The 23,287-nt window shown below is 41.5% G+C and overlaps 1 protein-coding gene across 2 annotated transcripts in view; it reads left to right on the top strand.

Moving 5' to 3' along the window:
* Positions 1-987: 987 nt before the first annotated feature.
* TNIP1 (TNFAIP3 interacting protein 1) overlaps positions 988-23,287 on the top strand; it is a 739,301-nt gene continuing 717,001 nt past the window's right edge. For both annotated transcript variants that reach the window (XM_044069404.1, XM_044069403.1), the window contains exon 1: positions 988-1,084. The gene's annotated coding sequence lies outside the window, so the exon portion shown is untranslated. The remainder of the gene's footprint in view (positions 1,085-23,287) is intronic.

Genomic DNA, 23,287 nt, shown 5'->3' with positions numbered 1-23,287 from the left:
AAATCAGACGATATTTTGGTCTTTCCTAATTGGGTCTGATGCATCTCTGAATCATATTTTCCAGGTCACAGAAACATCATATTTTTCCTGCAACTCTTGGCGCACATGGTTTGGTTCTTTCTGCATTCCAGGGTAAGTTTCCAAACGTAAATACATTCCAGATGGAATTGTGTTTATGCCAGTCAGCTAATCATGATCATAATTGGAGTTTGATAACATTATTTTTTTAATTTATTGAAAAGGGGTGACATGGATTAGACATAGGGTGGCTTTCAGTGTTCCTGAATGTCCAGTAAAATGAAAAACTGTGAAATAAGTTGCTCTGCTATGATATTTCCTTATGGCATCCTTATGAAGCCATTTGCCTACTTTTTTTTTGAGAGATCGCTATAAATATGGTGCAGGGAAAGCAACATTTTTATGAGTAAAATTGCAATACTTATTGAAGAATTCTGCAGTTTTTCATGTTTTCTAGGAGGGCTACGATAAACTAGGTCACAGGTGAGTAGATTGTCTTGTTTCAGTCAGATTTTCATTATTATATTTATACAAGAAATACATTTTCCTGATGTTTCAGTGCAGGTAAATTTTGGCACTTTTAGACTTTAAACTATATTCTGAGATCTAACACAATGCAGCTAATGTATATATGTGTGTGTGTGTGTGTGTGTGTGTGTGTGTGTGTGTGTGTGCGCGCGCACCACAGAATGTTGCAACTTGTGAATTACACAGCTGAATCATGTTTTTGCCCTTTCACTTCTTTGACTTTGAGTATACAGCATGCTTTCAAGTATTTCATTTTTTTTTTATTAGAAAAATGACTTCAAATACATAGCATTCAGTTTACCTCCTCAAGTCACTTGACTGTTTAAGCATGCTGTCATTCTGTGCCAGGAGTCTTAGTAGTTTACTTTTAGTTTCACTATCACAATACATGAGGAGGGGACTTCCAACCCAGCTGTTCCAGAACTACAACTGCTCTTTCAGTTGTACAGTTTCATTTCCTTAGGATTCATTTCTTCCTTGGAACAAATGCAGAATAGGGACTCAGATGTGCATATCCTGTTATAATCTGAAATAGGTGGTGAGTTGAACAATTATAGTTAAATCTTTTTTTTTCAGTAGGGTGTTCTTAAATGATATTTTGAAATGTTCATATTACTTTAATTATTATCCTTCACAGTGCTGTGTGTTGAGGCATGAAGGTGCCCTGGTCTGTAAACAGTCTAGATGAATTTTATTCTCCCATCTATGTCTGTATTGGTTCTGTGTTATTCTACTAAACATGATTATTTGCTTTTCAGAGTACACTGTAAAAAGGGTGTCTAGAGAAGGGATTATACAAACATTTCTGCTAATAACATATCCTGATTCACAGTTTCTGTCATCCTGGTGTGTGTGTGTGTGTGTGTGTGTGTGTGTGTGTGTGTGTGTGTGTGTGTGTGTGTGTGTATATATATATATATATATTTTATTTATTTTTATTTTACATTTGTTAACTGGGGGTGTCTGACTGAGCCGAAAAGGCCCTTTTTCAGCAGAGGCCCGGGGAGAAAAGCTCCACAAAGAAAAATTACAGACACATTTAGTTATTTAGACATGATCAGTATACACACAAATTACAGGAGACATGTTTTTACAGTGGTATGCAGCACATAATCAGTTACAGTGGAGAGAACAAACAAAAACATATTAATTTTAAAAATAAAGGTAATTAATAGATTTGTGGTGTACAGCTAAAATTTGGAACATTGTAGATTAGCCAGTGTTTGTGAGTAAGATTGAAAACTATTATCAAGTGCTCTAGATTTAGTATGTATATGTTATCCGCTTTCACTACGCTGGGGAGCAGTCGTGGCACTGCCAACTTTGCTTGGGATGTTGCCTGATGAGGTCTTTAAAGGAGGCTTTGGATGATGTGTTTTAATATATATGTTATATATATAATATTTACACTCTCTGTTAGCCATGTGTAAGGCTGTCAACCTGTTTGAATACTGCCAACTCCTGTTTCGGTCAAGACTTAATTATTTCTGTTCAATACAATTTGTTTTGAACATTTGTAAAGGTCAGAAATAGGGAGAGGTTTCTTTTCTTTGCATGGTGAAGATGGAAAGGACAAGGATATTATTGAGCCAAATGCTGACCCAGTAATGATCAAATGTCAAGACTAAGGAAAATTTAATGCTGTCACATTTTTGTATTTTCCCTCACCATAGACCTAACAACACTTGGTATGATGTGTATGAGAAGGTATTTAGCAAATCTTGAAAGCATGTTTTACATTTTGCTGGATCTAGCATGCCCAGCAGACTGTACAACTTGTGTTAGGGGGTCTTTGCTCATTTTTCAGAGATGCAATACTGTATAAATTAGTAGACTGATTTAATTAGGGTTTTCTTTTAGTGCACTCTCCTAAGATTTTCCAGTGTTTCACATATTCGATATGGATAATTTTTTGATGGAAAAAACATATCCTTAGTCAATGCAAAGGACTTGACTTCACTTTATTACTAAAAATAACTTAATTTTTGAAGGATTTTGTGTGTTTCTGTTTATATCACTTTAAAGTATTTTGGATCAGTTCTATTTTGCAGCATTCACTGGAAGGTTAGGGTGGCACAGCGACATAGCAGTTAGCATTGTTACCATGTGGTGTTTTGTTCTATAGTTTGCTTCCTCTCTGGTACCTGTTGTGCAGTGTCAGTGTGTCCCCTCTGTGGCACTGTGGATTTTCACCAGGTGCTCCGGTGTGCTGCCACTTACCTGAGTTATAACATAGCTGAATAGGTGTTCCTCTAACTGGTCAGCAAGTGCGTGTGAGATGTACAAGTGAGTTTGTGAATGTACTGCAGTGGACTGACACCCTCCTATATGCAGAAGTGCTGTTCAATACACACTGGTTCCATTCAGTGTTGCTGTTACTTATTTGCTAAACTTTTAGACTAGTTTGGCAGAATATTTTAAGTTGTGAGCCAGTGAGGATTGTTGTCATCACCTGCCTGTTCCTGCCAGTAAACTACAGTGTTCTGATTTTTTCCATTACTTTATCTGGGATGGAGATTAAACTCATTAGATCGCAAGAGTCCTTTCAAATTTCTCTTTTATGCAGGGAGGATTACTATTGTAGATCTTAATCCATTGGTGCAAACCTGTCTTTAGTCATTTTTAGACATCACTGTTACAGGATTGTGACTTTTCCCTCTTTTAGTACACATAGTGGACTCACTGACTCAACCTTTGACATATTTTTCTTAATTTAGTTTTGTCCTGTGTATCTCAAGAAGCTACTCTATCTCTTTCATGTGTACATGAGACTATCTCATCGGATACATTTGCTTGTTTTTGTGACATACTTTTACCACAGCAGGTTCGTTTTTAATTGTTTGCTTGTTGCATAAGTATTTGTCTTATTTCTTATCTGCCAACGCAGGTCACTGAAGATCCTTGAAGTAAAAAAAAAAAATAGATCCATGAGCGAGACAGAAGGTGTGAGGAAGGGGAAAAGGTAGGTAACCATTTCAGGGTGTGGAGCAGAAGTTTAGTTCGTGTAGCTTTTTAGTAAAAGTGAATGCAGGGTCCTTATGAGAATGGAAACGTTTCTGGAGAAAACATTTAATTGACGATGGGCTAGATAGTCAGACGAGAAAGGGCAATCAGGGAAAGAGAAGGGATGCAAAAAAGTAAGAAGGATACAAGAACATGACAGCAGAGCATGAGTAGTAGTAGGAGAAGTAGTAGTAATAGAAAGTCACAGACCAGGAACCAAAACAAGTAATTCCAAAGGCAAAAGAACATCAACCAGCGGTAGTACTTCCAATATGCGAACTTTAATAAAGGCAAAATGCAAAAAAACACGTAATAAAATCAAGCGCTTTCGCCTGGTTCCTACCAGGCTTTATCAAGATAAAAAAAGTTTAAAACAGTGTCTTAATATATACTTGCAATAAATCACATGATTTCTAATCAATCAATTAATTAAAGCACTTCAATTTAATGGCACTTTTCTTAAAGAACTATACATCACATTAAATCTACAAAACCTAATACTAGCGTTAAAAACATTTTAAAAGTTTTCTATTTAAATCAGAAAACCACATTTCATTAAGTTAATATAATTTTCTGTAGCTACCAAATAAATAAGTGTAACCAATACATAGCCCTACTAAATACATATAAACATTGAACATTAGCCTCAAGCCTATAACATGTCCGATTCCTTTAAAATATATAAGTAATCAATGTGTGCTTGGCTTATAGCCTGGCCCTTCTTAGTCTAAGAACACTGGTGATGCTAATGTTATCATTGAGTCCAGGAGATTTTGAGGCATTAAGTTTTAATTGCCACAAAAGTTCTTTGTACTCAAGGAGTGTTTCCCAGTCATCCCCTCTCTGATCCTGTACAACTTGTTCCAAAACCAAAAACTTGAGCTGCATGCTAGGACATAAAGTCAAATGCTTATAGAAGGCATTAGTGTCCTTTTTTTTAGAGACCTCATATAAATGCTCGTATATTCTACATCTTAGAGGTCTTTCAGTTTTTCCCACGTAGAAACTACAGCATTGAGTACATATCCACAAGTAAACAACTCCTGTAGTTCCACAGTTGTAGTAACCAGTTGCCTTAACCTTAAAATTCCTTGTGGGAATATAAAAACTACTGTCATTAAAGATAAAAGGGCATTGATTACAGGCTCCACATTTGTACGTGCCTAACTTAGAGACAGAATGAGCATGGTTCTTATGGCAATTTTTACTTTCAAACAAACCCTTCAAATTAGTGTCCCTCCTCCTTACAAAACTAGGTTTTGTGGGTACTATACTTTGTGTGTCCTCTTGCAAGGTTAAATCGGACAATACTTCAAAACAGTTTGTTCTACCTGCTCAGATTCCCTGGTAAATGTGTATATAAAAGTGTTATGTGAATTATACTTTTCTTCTTGTTCTTTTTGCTCAACCATCTGCTGGCCAATACCCAATAATGGAAAATACTTGAGCTCCCTATCAGATGTTACCTCTTTGGCCATTTTGTTTACCAAACCTGACGGGTAACCTCTTTCCAGAAAAAGTTTTTTTTAAAAAAGCTTATTTCCTTAAGAAATAACTCATCACTACTGGACATTCTGGAGGCCCGGATGAGTTGTCCTTTTATTATTCCCTTCTTCTGGTCAAAAGGGTGGCCACTTTCAAAATGTAGGTAAGAATTTGAAAAAGTGGCCTTTCTGTAAATCTTGGATTGAAAACAACCCTTAACATAATCTTTAAATAGTGTTAAATCCAGGTAACTAAGATTGTCATTACTTACATTATATGTAAAAGAAAGGAATTGCGTGGATGTGTTAATATGTGCCATAAATTCCTTGAAGTTATCTAAATCACCATTCCAAAGTATACATATATCATCCAAAAAATTTTTGTACTGAATAATATGCTTGGCCCAGCCAGTTTGAAATATGAATTTGTTTTCCCAATAATGCAAAACAATGTTTGCATATACCGTGGCGCAGGGGTTACCCATTGCAACCCCCTTTTTTTGTCGAAACATCTCTCCATTAAAGTAAATACAGTTATTTTGAAGAACAATCTCCATAAATTCAACTAGCAACATAACTGTGTTGGACCCTAGACCAGATTGCATGGCTAAAATCTCGTTAAACCACTCTAGACCAACAGAATGCGGAATGCTGGGAAATAACTCCACAATATCTATAGTTGCCATCAGATAGGCCGGATTATACAAATCCCTTTCAATACCTTTAAGAAATTCCCAGGAATCTTTACAAATATGCTTCAAGGATGACACAAATTTCTTAACAGTCTGGTCTATAAATTTGCCCAATGGTTCCGTGATACCACCCGAACCAGATACTATAGGCCTAAATTTCAGGGGGGTCTAACCCCTTGTGAACCTTTGGTATTCCAAAAATCACTGGGATCTTAGGCTTGTCCACGTACAAATAATTATACAACTTCTCATTAATGGCCCCCTGCATTAAATGGTCAAATAATGCAAATTTAATCTTAGAGTAGGCAATGTTAACCTCATTCCTGGAGACCACCTCATACTGATCTGCATCCTGCAACATACTGTGCATTTGGGATTCATATGCCCAGTCATACATCAAAACCACCCTCCCACCTTTGTCTGGTTTCATTACTCTAACCCCCTCAAGTTTAAGGAAGGTAACTAGTTGGTACAAATCAAAATCAATGTTGTCAGGTGGGACTTGTACGTTACTTGAATATTGTTTTCTTAAGTCCATCTCCACCAATTCTTTGAGAACCTTCAAAGAGGGCTGAGTGGGAGGGTTAAAATTGCCCGTTCTTGTAAATTGTTCTTTCGTCATCTGCCCTTGAAATTGTAACGCAAGATTTAAATGTCTCACAAGCAACTTCAAATCTATTAAAGTTTTGGACAAATTTAATGAACGCAGGGGAACAAATTGAAAACCTCTAATAAATAACTCAAAAAAATTTTTTGTAACTTGAATATCAGTAAAATTGTAAATGGAGAAATTACTCATAGTTAACACCTTGCTGTTACAGTTTGTTACTTCATTGACCAAACTAAAAGAGCCAAAAACATCCAAAAGGGGTGGTTCATCTATCTGCGCAACTTGCTCCAACCCTGTTGAAAATATGTCGTGCTCTTCCCCCTCGGTCTGCCCTAGGGGTACTGAAAACCCTGATGCACATTCCTATGCTCCTTTTGAGCCAAACGTTCACTTCTTCTAGGTAATTCCATTGTAGGGACTGCCTCATTACTGGTAAATACTGAGTTGTCACCAATATCATTATTATAGCCAGCGTTCATTCTCCCTTTTCCTGGTAAAGGGTAGGCCAGCCCATCCCTATATTCAACCAAATCTCGCTCTAATTTTCTAATTTTGCAATTGACAATTTTTATGCAATGCTGGTCCACCTCATTAAACACCCCATCATATTCCCTTTTAATGCTCGGAAAACCTTTTCCTTTAACAATGGAGTCATTTAAGCTGTTTACTTCCTTTAATAAAGAACCCGCCTTAACTTCATAGTCTTTAACCATGAAGTCAAGCATTTCTAGTCCGGTTCTGTCAAACAAATTAACCAAATTGTTGTATAGAACAGTTCCTGGTAAAGCACTCATCGTAACCCTTTTGGGACACGTTGCACACGTATGCACTCCTTTAAATAGTCAATTTCTAACTGCATAGATTTGAATGCATACAATTTATCACTAAGCTCTTTAAAGTCTTGCTCAACACAGTTAGTTTGATTTATCGAAGCTGCAAATGTACCTTGTTTGAATAAAAACTGCTGCTCTGTCCACGCATTAAAATTAAAATCCTTCCTTTCCGTAGTGGCCCCATTCTTCCTATTAGCATGTATTTTATCCGGTTGTTCCTGCAGATCGTCGTCCACCAATACAATCTCATCAGGAAGTTCCACCTGGGTCGTACCATCGTGTACTTGGGCTAACGGTGATAAAGGTTTTTTCTTTAAACCTTGTTGTTGGTTACCCTGCAGCTTGGAAATAGTGTCACCATATCCCAACGCCAACAGGTTGTTACTAAGTTGAGTTAATAAGACCAGAACTTGCTTGAATTCCCCTCTTGTCACAGGAGCATCATCCGGTTCGTCACGAAGCAATATTGGTGTATTCTGGAACTCCACTGCATCAGCTCCTTCCGCCATGGATAACAACCAAAATAAAGTAGTAATAGAAAGTCACAGACCAGGAACCAAAACCAAAGTAATTCCAAAGGCAAAAGAACATCAACCAGCCGTAGTACTTCCAATATGCGAACTTTAATAAAGGCAAAATGCAAAAAACACGTAATAAAATCAAGCGCTTTCGCCTGGTAAAAATTGCCATAAGAACCGTGCTCATTCTGTCTCTAAGTTAGGCACGTACAAATGTGGAGCCTGTAATCAATGCCCTTTTATCTTTAATGACAGTAGTTTTTATATTCCCACAAGGAATTTTAAGGTTAAGGCAACTGGTTATTACAACTGTGGAAATAGAGGAGTTGTTTACTTGGGGATATGTACTCAATGCTGTAGTTTCTACGTGGGAAAAACTGAAAGACCTCTAAGATGTAGAATATACGAGCATTTATATGAGGTCTCTAAAAAGAAGGACACTAATGCCTTCTATAAGCATTTGACTTTATGTCCTAGCATGCAGCTCAAGTTTTTGGTTTTGGAACAAGTTGTACAGGATCAGAGAGGGGGTGACTGGGAAACACTCCTTGAGTACAAAGAACTTTTGTGGCAATTAAAACTTAATGCCTCAAAATCTCCTGGACTCAATGATAACGTTAGCATCACCAGTGTTCTTAGACTAAGAAGGGCCAGGCTATAAGCCAAGCACACATTGATTACTTATATATTTTAAAGGAATCGGACATGTTATAGGCTTGAGGCTAATGTTCAATGTTTATATGTATTTAGTAGGGCTATGTATTGGTTACACTTATTTATTTGGTAGCTACAGAAAATTATATTAACTTAATGAAATGTGGATGTCCTTCAAGGATGCATCTGCAGTCTTTACAAATGGGTTGTCCTGTCGTCAGGCAGCCCTTCGGTCGGCCGGATTCCAAAGTCTGGGTCTGGCTTCGGCTGGTGTCGCACTTCACCCGACGTCATTGCGGCAGTTCTTCGGGTATAAAGGCACCAGCCGACGCCATTTTCCCCAGTCTTTCTTGCCACGTGGCGCCCGAAGCAGAAGCTGTTCGCAAGTGCTGGTCGGTCAGATCCAGAGATTACTACTACCGAATACTACTTCGAAGACTTCTATAAAGCTAAGTACCCCATTGGCGACTCTTTCTTGCCTCAGCCGATGTCAGAGAAAGTTAATAACTGTTTATCTTGTGGGAAACAAATACCTCATAAAGATTTCCACTCCTATTGCATACATTGTTTAGGCCCAGACCACGACGTAGCAGCTTGTCTAGCCTGTGCTTCTTTTAACCGATGGATGCTTAGACGTCGCTCGGACTTTGCTGAGCAGATTTTCGGCTCCGATTTTGCCTACATTATGCCGTCGGATCCTCCGACTATGCAAATAATGAAAAAGCTCAAAGAAAAGGACCGACACTCGCGGTCCGTTAAGCAAACCACGAGTGTCTCGGTTTCGGCCGAAACCGAGCAAGCGGTTCTTTCTTCAGCCGATAACTTGCCTTCTACCGAGGCCTCTTCTATCCAGGTAGAAACGGCTTCTGAAATCCAACCTTCTGTTGCGATTCCACAGGATTTATCAGACACCATTCCCTAGATATTTCTACCCCTGCGCGTGGAGCTAGGCCTCCTCCAGCTATGTCTATTAAGGCCTTTGCCAGGGCTAAAGCAGCCAAAGCATCAAAACCTGTGCCTGCCAAGCCCCCCTCTCACAGGCCCAGCACCAGCTCCCATATGCTTTCTTTGGCAGAGGATCTCATCTCTTTAATCCGTGGAGCCCAGCCTCATCCAGACAGGGCCTCTCTCCCTCCTCCAGAAAAGAGGCCTAGAGCAGAGCCCCTGAGCCAGTAGCCACAGATGATTCCTCTGATGACTCAGAACATACAGACCCTCCTGAGGCTTCTTATTCTCCTTACGAAGACTCTGATGCTGAGGAGTCCATCCCTTCAGCCTCTCCTCCTGAGGAATTTTCCTTTGGGGAAACCTTGCATGCTATGAGGGAACAATTTCAGTGGCAGGGCCAAGATTTCTCAGACTCTAGAAAAAGGCTTAGGACCTTTCTACACTTGCCACAGCATAGGCCTTTAGCTATACCTCCAGTTCTATCTGTTGTTGATGATGCATTTAATGATGCTTGCACTGCTCCTGATACTTTACCTCCGGCTCCTGCTAAGCCCGATAGGTACTACAGGGTCCCGGACACTCATCACCACTTATATAAGGCCCCTTTTGCAGATCAAGAGACTATCTCCCAGGGCCCTAAAGCTGTAGCAGCTACTTCTAAAATCCCCCTCCCCTCTGAAAGGGAATCAAGGTCCTTAGAGAGATGGGGTAAAAAAGTTTACACCTCTGCTACTTTGTCAGCTAGAGCTTTGAACTGCCAATTTCATATGATTCAATATCAAGAGTTTATGCTTGACCAGTTGACTAAAAAGCTGTCCTCTGAAGAATCTTTAGATAAAAAGTATGTTCAAGAAATGTTACATAACATACAGCAGGTTAGTAACCATTCTTTAAAATGTGGCTATGATGCACTGGAGGTTTCCTTTAGATCGGCCATGACTGGCACAGTTATCAGGAGGCATGCATGGTTGAAAGAACAGGCATTACCAGACCATGTCAAATCTAAGCTTTTGGATGCACCTATGGACAAGGTCAATTTATTTGGTGCCCCGCAGGTACTAAAAAGATGGAAGAGAAAGCAAAATCTGTGCAAACAGTAAAAGATTTCTTACAAGTTCAACCTCCAAGGTTTAGCAGGAATTGGCCCTCCAAGAATTGGACTCCTCTAAGGCACAAAGAGGCAGGAATAGGCGCTCTAGAGGCAGAAACCAATCCAGGGGTGCCTACAGGGGTCGCCAGTGGCAGGGTAACAACCAACGAGGCACGGATACAGCCACCACCACTACAACTCAATCACAGTGACTTGGCGGTGGCACCGCCTACCAGGGAACAACTAGAAGCACCCTTAGGCGGAAAGCTAACATTATTTTCAAGAAACTGGCACTGCATTACAAGAGAAAAATGGATTTTGCAGACTATAGACAAAGGTTACAGGTTCCATTTCCATACTCTACCAGGAAAGAGAGGAATGCCAAACCTACCACCTTCTCAAAGGACAGAAGCTCTAAAACAAATATCTCAATTATTAAGAATGCAAGCTGTGGAAAAGGTACCATTTATGGAGCAAGGGAAGGGATTTTACTTCAGGCTCTTCCTGGTACCAAGAAAAGAAAACAAATGGAGGCCTATTCTAGACCTGTCCGCTTTAAACACATTCCTCATTATTCCAAAATTCAAAATGCTGACCGTACAGCAGCTTCTTCCCATGCTGGGCAAGGAGTCTTGGCTGGTAACTCTAGATCTCGAGGAGGCATACCTGCACGTCCCCATAAGACCAATTTGCAGAAGATACCTCAGATTTCTTGCAGGATCAGAGCATTATCAATTCTCAGCATTGCCCTTTGGCTTATCTACTGCGCCCAGAGTGTTCACGAAATGCCTGGCATCAGTAATCGCTCATTGCAGACTTCAGGGAATTCAAATCTATCCCTACCTGGACGACTGCCTGATACAAGCGGACAACAAAAACAAACTAACAGAAGACTTACAAAGAGTCATCTACCTGCTACAAGCCCTGGGATATACAGTCAATACAAAAAGTCAAGGCTGATTCCATCCCAAAGAATAACCTTTCTGGGTGCAGAACTGGACACATCAAAACAAATGGCATTTCTAACTGCAGAAAAGAAAGAGCATCTTCCTCTCTACTTCTTGGCATTAACAAAGCAGAGCCATCTAACTGCAAGAAAAGTGCTACAAGCTCTAGGCTTCATGGCATCCTGCATAATACTGGTCCCTCATGCCAGGCTTCATATGAGAAAGCTACAGTGGTACCTAAAGAATTTGTGGTCTCAGCACAAGCACAGCCTAGAAACCAAAATTCCAATGATCCCATGCCTGAAGCAAGAGTTCTTATGGTGGGCTCAGGCCTGTCAATCAAACACAGGACTGCCCTTCTGCAAAGTCAACCAAGACAAACCATCACGACAGATGCCTCAGACCTCGGTTGGGGGCACACATGATGGGCAAGTGCATTCAAGGCCTATGGACTCAAGACCAGCTGCATCTGCACATAAATCTAAAAGAAATGATGGCAGTAAAATTGGCAATCCAGGCTTTCAGACCTCTTCTCCAAGAAGGCCAGTTGATGATAAGGACAGACAACACCACAGTTATGTGGTACATCAACAAACAGGGAGGCACACACTCATACCCTCTATGCCTGGCACTGGACCTATGGGATGCGGCTCTGAGCTACAACATTCAGTTACAGGCAATTTATGTACCAGGGAAGGAAAACATTCTAGCAGACATATTAAGCAGAACTACAACAGATGCTTACGAATGGATGCTGCATCCGGATTTTCAAAACCATTACAAGAGAATGGGGATTACCACAAATAGACTTGTTTGCATCCCCATTCAATCACCAGTTGAAGAAATTCTGCACAAGGACTTACCATCCACTTGCTTGGAAGGTGGACTCCCTATCCTTCAGTTGGAAAATCCTGACAGCATACGCATTCCCACCACTTCCTTTGATGCACAAGGTGCTTCTCAAGATCAAAGAGGAACGTCCGAGGATCATTCTGATAGCCCCAGACTGGCCAAGACAACATTGGTATCCACTGCTGAGGAGCATGTCCCGGGAACAAATATGGACACTGCCCCTGATCCCATTACTGCTGACACAGAACAACTACAACATTCTGCATCCAAACCTAAAAACTCTGCAGCTAACTGCCTGGAACATTACATAACAGCAATTAACCCAAATTTATCCCAAAGGGTTAAAGACATAATCCTGGAGGCTCGTAGACCTTCAACAAGAAAGAATTATGCAGCAAAATGGAAAAGATATCTCATTTGGAGTACTGCAAAGGGGCAAGATGTGACACTGGTAAACATAGCCAACATCCTGGAGTACTTGGCGGAGCTCTTCCATACAGGCCTGTCCTATTCCTCCATCAAGATACATGCATCAGCTATTTCAGCAGAATACAGCTTGGATCCTCCTGTCTTCTCAAGATCCTCTGCACAGACAGTTTCTGAGAGGAATTAAATTGTAAAACCTCCCAGGAAACCTCCATTGCCAGCATGGGACTTGAACTTTGTGCTAGAAAAACTGACTCTACCTCCTTCGAACCAGCAGCTACAGCAGAATTGCAATACTTATCCTGGAAGACTGCTTTCCTGCTGGCAATAACTTCAGCAAGAAGGGTCTCTGAACTACAGGCATTAATGGCAGTACAACCCTTCCTGATCTTCCATCAAGATAGAGTGTCCATGAGAACAAATCCTACATTTATGCCTAAGGTGGTATCCAGAGTCTCTTTAAATCAGGCTATCCACCTTCCTACATTCTTCCCAATCCACAGAACAGGAGAAAAGCTCTTACATACCTTGGATGTGCACAGACAATTACGCTACTACCTGGACAGGACAAAAAACAATAGAAAAACTGACCAGCTTCTGGTAGCATATGCAACAGGAAAAGAAGGAAAACCAATTTCTAAACAGACAATCTCCAAATGGATAGGAAATTGCATTAGATTTTGTTACTCCTACCATGGAAAGAAAACTCCAGAGAATATCAGGCCTCACTCCACAAGGGCTACAGCCACTACCACAGCTTTCTACCGAGGAGTGGCTACCAAGGCCATTATAGAGGCTGCTACTTGGACCTCCGTGCATACATTTGCCAAGCATTATAATTTACCTCTATACTCTAGATCCTGTGCTGGTTTTGCCACTGCTGTTTTGCAAGGGATCCTGACTACACCATAATCTATTCTCATTTCCTCCTCCCCTAGTTTAGCTATGGTATTCTACCCATTTGTAAAGACTGCAGATGCATCCTTGAAGGACATAGTACAGTTTTGTACCTACCATAAATGTAGATGTCCGAGAGGAATGCATCTGCAGTCAGGATTACCCACCCTTCCCCTCTGAGGTACTCCTAGGGTACTTCTTCAGCTAGCTTGGGGGGGATCTATTATGGTGTATTTGTTTGTATATATGTACATACATGTTTATTTTGTGTGTTTGCTCTCTACTATTTGGAAACTTTGGCATTTATCCAAATTTAGCCATCCAAGAGGGCACCTGGCATCTGGGGCAAGAAACACTGAGGAAAATGGCGTAGGCTGATGCCTTTATACCCGAAGAACTGCCGCAATGACGTCGGGTGAAGTGCGACACCAGCCGAAGCCAGACCCAGACTTTGGAATCCGGCCGCTGCCTGACGACAGGACAACCCATTTGTAAAGACTGCAGATGCATTCCTCTCGGACATCTACATTTATGGTAGGTACAAAACTGTACTTTTTCTGATTTATATAGAAAACCTTTAAAATGCTTTTAATGCTAGTATTAGGTTTTGTAGATTTAATGTTATGTATAGTTCTTTAAGAAAAGTGCCATTAAACTGAAGTGCTTTAATTAATTGATTGATTAGAAATCATGTGATTTATTGCAAGTATATATTAAGACACTGTTTTAAACTTTTTTTATCTTGATAAAGCCTGGTAGGAACCAGGCGAAAGCGCTTGATTTTATTACGTGTTTTTTGCATTTTGCCTTTATTAAAGTTCGCATATTGGAAGTAGGAGAAGTAGACATCAGTGGATAGCAGGCAGGGAGACAGTGGAGAGAAGTAGGAGGATAAGCAAAAATGAGGAAAGTGGAGCAAATGGTGGAAGCAACCAAGAAAAATATGACCGTGCAAAGGAAGATAAGGAGCAGCAGTGGGACAGAAAACCGTGGTGAGTGACAAAAGGTAGGGAGAGCCAGCGATGGCCATGCAAGAACTAGCACCAGAGGAAGAGCAGGAGGCAGTAAGAAGTATGATATTGTTCTAGACTGGAAGAAGGATGGAAAGTGAGATTGTGATCAAGCAGAAGAGTAGTTTAAAGAGCTTGGGTGGGGGTTGGTAAACTGTAGATAGAACACATGGGTACACTTTACAAGCATCCCAGGCAGAGCACGGGTGGTGTGTACCTTTATAATGTGGGCATCGGGTAATGGCAAGGAGATGGAAGAACTGGGTTAAAAGAAGAGGAAGGGGAATAGGAAAGTGATTGCCATTATGGGGGACAGTGGGGAGAATGTAGCAACAGGTACAGGTAGAAAGTGAGGAATGGAAAAAGAAGTAACAGAGAGAGGAGTAAGAGAGAAGGAGCTAGGAATGGACAGCACTGATGAGGGTTTGTAAAAACAAGTTAGGAGTAATGTGAAAGGTGTCATGTTCAGCATATAGAGGAAGACATCTGAAAAGAACACTGAGAGCTGGGTTTGTTTCAGCTGGAGTAAGAAAGCTACAAGTAGGTGTGATATTGACATAGAGCAAAAAGTGAAGCAGAAGGGGAGAACCACTACAGAGAGGTGGTTCTATCATTAAGGGGCTTATCAGTCTTGGTAAAGGAGACTACAAATACCATATTAGAATAAAACTATTCCTGGGACTTGGGCTTAATACATGGGATGAGGTCACCAAACTAGTTGCTAGGAGGAAGTGGCAAGCAGAGTTTTATTTAATTTCATTTTGTTGAGTCACACATAAATGAATCACAGAACATTGAATTGAAATAGCTGAAACATCAATTAGATGACTGCTCATTTGGATGAAAAATCATTACTTGGCTGTGCCATAGTTAAAAGTCAGTCAATCAATCAGTAAATGTTTACTGGGTAAGAAATACCCATTTTCAGTGGAGGCCCATGGAGAAAAGCTCCAGAGAGTTATAGAACATCAAGTAAAATATTAGTGCAAATGTAGTTAGAAAAAGCATATTTGCCTACAGTTTTGATGGTGGAATACGCAGGGTACAATAAAGCATGAGGCAACACCAGTGATGTAAAAATAAAAATAAATAAAATTGATGATTAAATATGACAATCGGTATATGCAAAATTATTAGAAGTATAGTCTATTATGCTAGGAAATACAAATAAAAAAGATACAGGGCCACTCTTGAAAAGTATAGATAGTATGATGAGAGGTTAGGTTAGTAAGAATGTGAATTGTTTGTTAATATAAATAATGCAGGTAAGGTGCTTGGGCATAGTCATGAGTTAGTGAGAAATTCTTTGAGAGAGGACTTAAATACACGCAGGCTAGATATAGTTCTGATTGAATTTGGGATAGAGTTCCACAGTTTGTGTATTGAATTTGGGATAGAGTTCCACAGTTTGTGTATGTAGTATGAGTATAAACTTTGCCCCATACTTTTTTGGTTTATAGATTTCAAGCAGGTTTTTGTCTTGAGCGCAGAAGGTGATTTAGGTGATAGTGATGAAGTACTGAGGAGAGAGAAGGGCAGGTACGTCTTTCATAAGATACTTGTAAAACAGAATTTCCTGTGCTGTTCAGGCACAGAGTGGTATCTTTGTAGAAGCAGCAAAAATGGGGACCTAGGTAGATGTTGTGATCTTTGACGGTTCAGAACCCCATGAGGGATCTTACGTGAGAATAAAGCAGCTTTTACTGTGAAAATCAGTTCTTAGGAAGACAAATGTAAAATAAGGGGAATGGAGCAATAAAATGCCCTTATCTGGATCTGTGTCTTGAGAGTAGATAGGAGCAAATATTCATTATCATGTAGTGGGTACAAAAACAGAAAGTTGGATGTTTTTGTCCATTTATTGAGAAGTGATCTGGAGGGCGGCCGTGGTGGTGCAACGGTTAGCGTTGCTGCCTCAAAGCAAGAGGTTCTCTGGTTTGATCCTTGGCTGGGGTGCCTTCTGTGTGGTGTCTGCTTGTCCTCCCTGTGGTCGCGTGGGTTTCCTCCCGGTGCTCCAATTTCCTCCTGCATCCCAAATACATGCTGTAGGTGGATTGGACACACTAAATTGGCCCTAGGCATGAGTGTGTGCATGTGTCTGTGTGTCTTCTGTGGAAGGTTGGGAGCCGGGCTGGCAACTCGACACTGTAAAACTCCAGTGCCAATCATGAGCGGACAGGTGATCCGCTGTGGTGACCCCTAACTGGGAAAAGCCGAAAGAAGAAGAAGAATTGAGAAGTGATCTGGAAAAGGAATAGAGAAGTACAGGAGTCATTAGAGGACAATTGAGTGGCCCTTGACAAGAAGAACATTCTTGGAGATGCTATTTGCCCATGCTATGGGTGAGGATAGGGTGTTGCACATCATTCATTGGCACAGAGTATAAGTAACCACATTTATTACTGGAGTAGCAAGCTTTCTCCCCCCCACACCCATGCATTTCCCATACATTTTCTCACTCCAACTCTAGGTGACCTTGGAAAAATGGTGCAGGTTATCCTGCATATGCAATTCCAAACCCCCTTACTTTTGCTGAGCACTTGTCATCTCAAATTGTGAATAAAGTACCAATCCTCATTGTGAGGTAGAGGGGCCTTGCTTTCTTCTATTTAATCTTTTTTTACTGTTGAAATTTGCTCTGTTATTGTTGCTTTTGTAGTCATTATAATTACATTTTCTAACATTGCAGTTTAGTCTGTCAGTTGCTGGAAATTGACCGTGTAGAATTTGAGATGAAGACAAAAGTGTCATTGCATACTTGTCTGTTTTTTCTCTCGCTTTCTCAGTTCATAATTATTTAGTACAGCCATGAAATGTTACACTTCTTGTAATACATAACCTTAAGTTGTATTGCTAGACATTCTTCATATTGATCACTGCAGCAGCAACCTAAGCTGTATGTGTGCCATCTGGCTTCCAAAGCTTCAGGGCATCTTCCACGAGATCAAGCCATCAGTCAGCTCACGTTAAGCTAACTAAAAGACAGCTTTGGGTGCCAAGCCTTCCAGGGTTTTCTTGATGCCAAAAAGAGTTCTCCTCTGCAGGCTTTTGAGGATCAGTGGTTCACTGAGCTGTTAAACTGCTGGGCAGATAAGTTCCCTTTGGGGGGAGGGGCCTTCCACATATTATTTGAAATGTTTAAACTTACTTTTCTGTTTAGAAAAGTATATTTTAACCTAGGAATATTTAATCTGATTTTGTCTTTTCCAGTTGGCTTCAACCTGTGAGTTATTAGATCCAACTCTGATCCGAGACCAGCCATTTCCAAAGACTTTAGCCCCGAAGCTCCACCACTTTTACCAGTAGTACCATGCTGTTCCAGCAGCTATCCGATATATCATTTGCTACCTTCCAGGACAGCATCTAGGTCTCTAGTTCTGCTTTTTGTGTATCCTTTTTGGTGTGATTTGCCTATTTTTTTTCTTTTCTGTCTCATATTCTTATACCTTGACTTTAGAGTTGAACAGTTAATAGGTAGTATTGATAAGTAGTGGTATGGGAAATTTTTAGTGTGATGGGGTGTTCCTGCCATTTTTTTTCTCTGAGTATATTAGTTGAGTAAAAAAAAAAAAAAGTAGTTTTTTGTAAGTTTTCCTGTCATAGTGATGTTTTTGTGTGTTACTGTTTGTTTATATGGATAAGTGTTTTAAAAAGTATGTGGCTTGTGACCACAAACTCTCATCACTGGACATGCAAGACTGACGCATTTTCTGCCTCTGAGTTGCTCATTTGGAGCCTAATTGCTCCATTTGAGAAAGCTTTGGCACCAAAGCTGACAGTGACTGCAGGGCTAAGTTAGTCCTTAAGGGTCTTCTGCCTTTTGGAGATGCTACTTCCTCTTCTACTCTGGCTAGTAAGTCAGACTGGACTCCAGGCCCTGTTTGGTAACCTCTTCAGCTCAGTCAGTGCAGTTGGTTGTGAGTATTAGATCTGCTCATTTGGAGTAGCTGATGTGATCTTTCCTGTAATCTCTGATGCAACTAGGTCTTATCCCATCGATATCAGGTCCTTGACTCGAGGCTTTGGCTCTGACCAGCTTGCTTCCTCCCTCGTGCCTTGTGGCTCCAAGATTTCCATTGCAGGTTGCCTTATCAGCATCGGGGTCAGGTCTGACATCATGGCCAGTTCTGGCTCCCACACTTACCATGACCTTCTTGACACTGGCGCTCTCAGAGGTGAGTGGGTCTCGGAGTCGACCCTTTGGGGTCCTGGATTTTCCAGTCAAGGTCAATGCTTCGAGTCTCAGAGTCATCCCTCCTGCACTGCACTTCTGAGCTTGATAGTTCAGTTTCAGTCTTGGTGTTGGATCAGACAGGAGTGGCACCAGAGTCTGCCATTTCCTTGGAGTCTCCAGATCCCAGAGTTGCAGGCTGCAGGCAGCCAGCTTCAGTCTCCGCCTTCAATGTAGTAGAAAGGATTTCCTCTGGACTAGAGCTGGAGTGGTCAGCACCAATTGACATTCTAGGCTCTTCTTTGTGCCTGTGGACTCGCATGAGTTTGCTTCGGGACAGCCCACTCCACCTTCAGACCACCCTGCACTTGGAGTTCCCTGTCTCTTCTACCTCTCCTCTGTACGCTCCCATGTGGGAGGGGAAGCACCTGGATTCCATGGAGGAATCCCACACTGAGGATATAGACCACGAGGGAGCAGAGGGGTCCCCCCCCCCCCTCTGCAAATACGTCTGTTTTGATAATATCATGGAGCTTCTTTGTAAGAGTGGAAGCTGGACAGCTGAATCTCCATCTTTAGAAGAGTCAGTATTTTTGGAGGCATTTGGAGAGAGCCTATCAATGTCCTGAGCAGATCCCTGTCTGGACACAGTGTCTTAGAGCTTGAGGAACCTGATATGGTGAACCTGTATCAAAAAAGCCTGATAAGATTTTGGCCCTTCCCAAGGATCAACAGCATTGAAGTTAAGGTCCTGCTGTTGTTGCTATCATGGTGTCAGCAGCCACCAGGAAGGATATCGCAGAAGAGAGTTTGTCGATCCATCCCACAGTAGGGAATCCAAGGCTATGGGATGATTAGGGAAGCATGTGTATGTGTCAGCCACCTTTGCAATGAGGTTATTGATTTACCTTGCTCACCTGACAAGGCTTCAGTAGGACATCATGTCGGAAATGTCGAGTAATTAAGGCAGAGTAAGCTACAGAGTCTTAAAAGACTCTCTGGAGATGCAGTAGTTCACATTACGGACTATTTTCAAAGTGTCAGTGCACTTACCTTTCAATGCAGTTGATCGCATGTCCTGAGCTTCTGTTGCCTGCCATGCGTCACCACACTTGGATGAGGTTGTGCAACTTTGCAAACTGCTTTAAGGTCTCCTTCATTAATACCCTTTTCAATAGCTTCTTGCTTTTTGGGCCAAAGGTTAATGACGCATTGACCAGGAGTAAACAAGATGTGAAGATGTTGTCTGCCATCTGAATGCATTTTGTCACACTCAAATGGACCTTCTCCAAAAACCAGAAGGGGGAGTAAGGGTTTCTTCTTTAGAAAAGTGCAACGATCCTTTTTAGGTTGCACCTGTGGAAGGCTCCCATTGTGGCAGGAGGAGTAACCAATATGGATGCCGCCCACTCAGCTGAGGTAGTTCACAGAGCCAGGACTTTCAGAGACCTTCTCATTGAGGTCCTTTCAGCATTCTTGAAAGGTTGTTAAACTGTCCTGCACTGGTGGCAGTTGGGGTTCACTTGACTGTATACCCAAAAGCTTGGGAGGCCATCACCTCAGACGTATGGGTGTTGAGAATCCTATCCAGAGGTTACATTATTCCATTTTTAGTTCTGCCAAAAGAAAATGCCAAAAGCCATCTGGACATACCACCCCATCAGAGAAGGGATGCAGCTATGAAGATTCAACAGCTGTTGACAGATTCAGTCATCTAAGATGTCCCACCAGACCAGTGAGTATTTGTGGTCTATTCAGGTTCGTTTTGGTTCCAAAGAAAAACAAGGACCTCTGACTATTTTTGGATTTGAGCAAGCTGAATCACTTTGTAAAACAAGTCAAGTTATGGATGGTCATGGTGCAGTCCATTCTTTCTCATTTGAGGAAGGATGACTGGATGTGCTTGCTTGATCTAGAGTATAACCACCATCATATAAAGACAGAAAGTTGGACCAGGAGATATCTGCACTTCCAGATAGGAGATGGTCATTAACAGTTCAGAGCAATGCCCTTTGGTCTCACCACCTCCCCAAGTATTTACCAAGTGTATGGCAGTCATGGCAAACTGGCTGTGGCTGCAAGGATTTTAGGTCTTTGCTTACCTGGACAGTTGGCTTCTCACTGCCTCCACAAGGACATCCTTAATCAGGGCCAATGATTCCTTACTCTGTTTGTGTCTGTCTTTAGGAATCACTGTGAACTACCAAAAAAGTCCAGCTTTCAGCCAGTTCAGATGTTGGAGTTCATAGGCTGTTAGTTAAACACAGTGTCTCAAATTGCAAGACTTCCAGCATACACAGTAACTTCACTTCATTATCAGTCCAGTCTTGTACTTTCTCATAAAAAACTCTTCTGCTTCCCATGATGTTCATCGTGTTTCACTGCTGCAGTCATTACACTTGGGTTATCCTGCCGTCAGGCGGTAGTCTTGGTCCAGCGTCGGTTGCTGTCGCTTTTTTCCTGACGTCAGTGCACCAGGGGTATATAAGATGCAGACGACGCCATTTTCTTCAGTCTTTCTTGCCGCGCGGTGCCCGAAGCAAAAGCAGTTCGCAAGTGCCGGTCGGCCGACTCCTGAGATTTTCAATTCGAATTTCAGAACCGAAGTCTTCAGTAAAGCTAAGTACCCTGTTGGGGAAACTTTTTCTTGCCTCAGACCGATGTCAGTAAAAGTTAATAATTGTATTTCTTGTGGGAAGCAAATACTTCATAAGGATTTTCATTCTTACTGTATTCCATGCCTAGGCTTAGACCACGACGTCACTAGTTGTCGGTTTTGTGCTAGATTTAACAAACGCACTATTAAACGTCGGTTTGATTTTGCTCGCCATTACTTAGGCCGAAGGTTCAATTATACCATGCCGTTGGAACAGCCGACGACCGGAATACACAAAAAACGCAAAGACAAGGATAAGGACATGCATCCGAGGCCAAAAACTGACGATGAAGCCTCTTCTAGGCCAGTTGCCGGTTCACCGGTTCTCAGTGAGGCGCTTTCGCAGCCCCTGACACCCGCTACCTCAGAGCCACAGGCCGCCTCCAACTCCCACGTGGAGATGTCTAGGCCTCTGGAAACTCAAGGTACTGGGCCTACAGAAACTAATCCCTCAGATGGGTCCTGAGCCGCAGAGCAGACATCGGCTTCTGAGGGTGTTTTCAGATCTTCACAACTTACCATTAAATCTACAGCCAAGTCTAAAACTCCATTAAAGACAAAGAAGCAAGTACAGCATTCATCTGGACAGGCCTCCATACCTAAAAAAACAGATGCTTAAAATGGCCGAAGACTTAATTACTCTGATCAGGGGTTCCCATCCCCCTCCAGATAAAAGGCCTAGGCAGGATACAAACTATGATTCCTTTGACCAGGTTTCCATTTCTTCTGATTTTTCTTCAGACCAGGGATGCTCTTTACCCCCCTATGAGGACTCTGATGCTGAAGAATCAATTCCTTCAGCCTCTCCTCCTGAGGATTACTCTTTTGGGGAAACTTTACATACCATGAGGGATCATTTCCATTGGGAGGGCCAGGATTACTCAGAATCCAAGAAAAGGCTCAGAGACTTTCTTTTATTGCCTCAGCACAGGCCCCTGGCTATTCCGCCAGTGTTAGATATTATGGATGATGTGTTTTCTGAATCCAGTTTAAATCCTGATTCTTTACCTCCTGCTCCAGTTAAGCCAGACAGGTACTACAGAGTCCCTGACTCTCACAAATTTCTTTATAAAAACCCTGTTGCTGACCCAGAAACTATTTCCCAGGGTCCCAAAGGGGTAAAGGCTTCCACAGCTAAAAATCCAGTTCCCTCTGACAGGGATTCTAGAGCATTAGACAGATGGGGGAAGAAAGTTTACACTTCTGCAACTTTAGCAGTGAGGGCTTTAAATTGCCAGTTTCACATGCTTAAATACCAACAATATTTAATGTCTCTGTTAAAACATAAAATGCTTACCAGTACAGAACATCCTGACTATAAGGAAATGCAGGATTTATTGCATGCAGCTGAACAAGTGGGAAAACATACTCTGCAGTGTGGATTTGATTCATTAGAGGCTTCCTGTAGAGCAGCTGTTACAGATCTGTGATACGAAGGCATGCATGGTTAAAAGAACAAGTTTTACCTGATCATGTTAAGGCTAAATTATTGGATGCTCCTTTACAGCAGGATATTTTATTTGATGTTAAGGCAGAAGAGGTATTAAAGAAAATGGAGGATAAGGCAAAATCTATGCAAACAGTGAAGGATTTCTAACAGGTACAGCCACCTCGATTTAGCAGAAATTGGCCCTCCAAAAATTGGTCCTTTCCAGTGTCAGACAGACCACAAAGAGGCAGATACAGACGCCCAAGAGGCAGATCTCAGCCACAAGGTTCTTACAGACCATGACAGTGGGTTGCTTCAACCCCAAAAGGAGGAGAAGACAAGTCACAACCTTATAGGAAACGGTCCCAATGACTTCCCCCTTCAAATGCCAAGCACTTACCTTTTGGAAGCTCCCTTAGGGGGAAAACTAGCACTTTTTTCACAAAATTGGCATACAATCACCCAAGACAAATGGGTTCTGAATATTGTGTCTCAAGGTTACAGGTTCCACTTTCACACTC

This window comes from Protopterus annectens, chromosome 4.part0 (assembly GCF_019279795.1).
Source record: "Protopterus annectens isolate FY-2018-M chromosome 4.part0, PAN1.0, whole genome shotgun sequence".
NCBI classification, from domain to species: Eukaryota; Metazoa; Chordata; order Ceratodontiformes; family Protopteridae; genus Protopterus; species Protopterus annectens.
The sequence above is the reverse complement of the archived record's forward strand: the minus strand, read 5'-3'. Positions and strand labels throughout refer to the sequence as shown.